The following is a 2,500-nucleotide window of genomic DNA, read 5'->3' on the forward strand; positions in this document are numbered from 1 at the left end:
GATTCTATGCAATCTTCGCGCTTGCACACTGGGGATTAAGCCAGAAAGCCTGGTGATACCGAGACCTCCATCCCGGGTGCTGGAATATAGGATGGCATCGCAAGTACATGTAGGTAGATGTAACCACTCCTTGACTGCTGTTCGAATTTCCAAGTCAAGGGTCTCTAAGTATGTTGTTTTCACATCGGCTTGGTCTGCTAGGTAAATCAGTCTTGGAATGGTGTACCCTTTTAAAATGTCAACCTTTTGGAACGGCTTTAATGCAGCATTGTTAATTCTTTGTAGCCATCCCTTAACTTTTTGAAGTAGTTCTGGCTTTGATATTCCAGTCCAGGGGTCTATACGTAGACCCAGGTATTTCTCAGAACTACCGGGTTCGATCATATCGAGGGGGGTGCCATTCACTGTCCATGGGGGGCAGTCATTGATTGTATATGAGTCTTTTGTCGGTTGGATGAAAAAACCGTGGCACTTCTCCCCTTGTGTTTTGAGGCCAGTCAGTTCGCAGAAGACCTCTAAGATTTCAATATTCTTCTTCATTCCTTCCCATGATTCACTTAGTAATACCAAGTCGTCAGCGAAGGCCATAGTTGTTATATTTCTTGAGCCATGCTGGACTCCACTTCCTTCTTCCTCCAGTTTACATAGGAGGGGATCCACAGATAAGTTGAATAAGATAGGGGACATTGGATTGCCTTGCTTTACGCCTATTTGCATGCCGATGGGTTCCGATTGTTTATTCTTTAGATCAATACGGGTGCTGATATTATGATAAAGGTTTTTAATTAAGTTAACAATATGGTCGTCCACACCCTTTTGTTTGAGAACTGTTAGAATGTGAGAATGACTCACTGTGTCAAAGGCTTTGGCTAGATCGACGAAGACTACGCCCAGAGGTCGATGGTCTTTCTTAGCGCTTCGAATTAGTAGCTGCAACAGCTTAAGGTTCTCAGCACATCCTGGCGACTTGATAAAGCCCCTTTGTCTTGGATTAATGGGGCACGCCTTAGTTAACCTTGCCGTGAGAATTCTAGAGAATAACCTCAGGGCAGTAGAACCGATGGTAATTGGTCGCCAGTTATTAATGTCCTTTTGGCGCTCAGGTAGTGCAGATTTTGATATTAGCACGGTCCGGCATTCTCTAGCCACGTCAGGAATATTACCGGAAAGCAACCATAAGTTGAACAGTTCCATAATTTGGGTGTAGTGAGGATCTATTTTTATAAGATCTCTCAGACTAAGCCCATCTGGTCCTGGTGCTGCTTTCTTATTCATCTCTTTGATGTTTTTCGCGATTTCTTTCGCCGTGATCATGGCTTTGAATGCTGAGTTGTCTGCTTGACCTTCCGATCGAAAGGCACCCAGGCCCTTGAATGTTCCCGGTGTTTCCCATCTCGACTTGAATACTGTATGTACCTCCTCGAGCGGGATACCGCATTGTAGGGATTCCACATCGTCCAGGATGATACCGGCGAGTTTTCCTCTGTCCCGGTAAAACAACCGCTGGAATCTTAGGAATTGTCCCCTTTTCCTTGCTCTCTTTTTCATCCACTCCTTAGATGGTCCCGGAGGGTTAGTTTTACCGGGCCCTGGGTGCTTTTGGTCTTGGCTTGTTTCAAACACTGCAGACCTCCTGAACAGGTGTGGATAGTATTCATCAACCGCCGCCTCAATCAGACAATCGGTGCTCTCATCCCCATTTAGCACCTCTTCAAACACACCCTGAAGAATGGGCAATTTATCAGATGTTATCCAATCCGTAATTACTTTTCTATATTGGGACATCAGTCCACCCTCAGTCTCCGATCCAATGTCTCTAGGATGTTCTTGTTCCTCTTTCATTTGATCTCTCCAATCAGGATTTTGAGCCTTCTCTCCTTCCTCCTCCGGGCTCTTATAGAGTCCTCTCCTCTTGTCACTTATCTGTTTGGTGGTTTTTGTTGGAATATGTTCAGCAATCAGTTTGTTGATATTCTTACTTCCCTCATATTGTTTATCCAGTCTCCGTAATAACTCCACTTCCTCCTCCGTCCAGCACTGCCGATGTAGCCCTCTTTTCGTACTTGCTTTAGGCTGAGCGGCGGCGATCCGCTCGATGTTTCTGAGCACTGGGTGGGCTAAGCGTTTATGTTGTCCCAGGCCGATTTTAGATGTAAATACTCTCCCGCATTCCTCACAGGTCAAACCCACCGCTGGGTCCGTTGTTGTAGACCCCTTACACTTTGGAAAATGGCACGCAATACTGTGATGTTTCATATCTGTTTTTCCACATTTAACACATTGGAACAAGATCTTTTTGTTCCCATGGGCTCTCTTCAGATGTTCAACCAGTTGCGATATTTTTCCTATCCGGTTCCCGCAGCACGGACATGATGTATCTTTGTCCGGGACCTTCACCACCGGTGTACCTTCATCTGGTGGGTCCGAATTAGGGTCCGGAATAGGAGTTTGTGGCGATGGCATGGCCCTTTGAGCTGATGTTTCAACATTCTCATCGTTC

General features: G+C 45.7%; 1 pseudogene; it reads right to left on the reverse strand.

The window, feature by feature from the left end:
* LOC142403220 (28S ribosomal RNA) overlaps positions 1-2,500 on the reverse strand; it is an 8,475-nt pseudogene that overhangs the window by 2,449 nt on the left and 3,526 nt on the right.

This window comes from Mycteria americana, unplaced genomic scaffold (assembly GCF_035582795.1).
Source record: "Mycteria americana isolate JAX WOST 10 ecotype Jacksonville Zoo and Gardens unplaced genomic scaffold, USCA_MyAme_1.0 Scaffold_140, whole genome shotgun sequence".
Lineage (NCBI taxonomy): Eukaryota > Metazoa > Chordata > Aves > Ciconiiformes > Ciconiidae > Mycteria > Mycteria americana.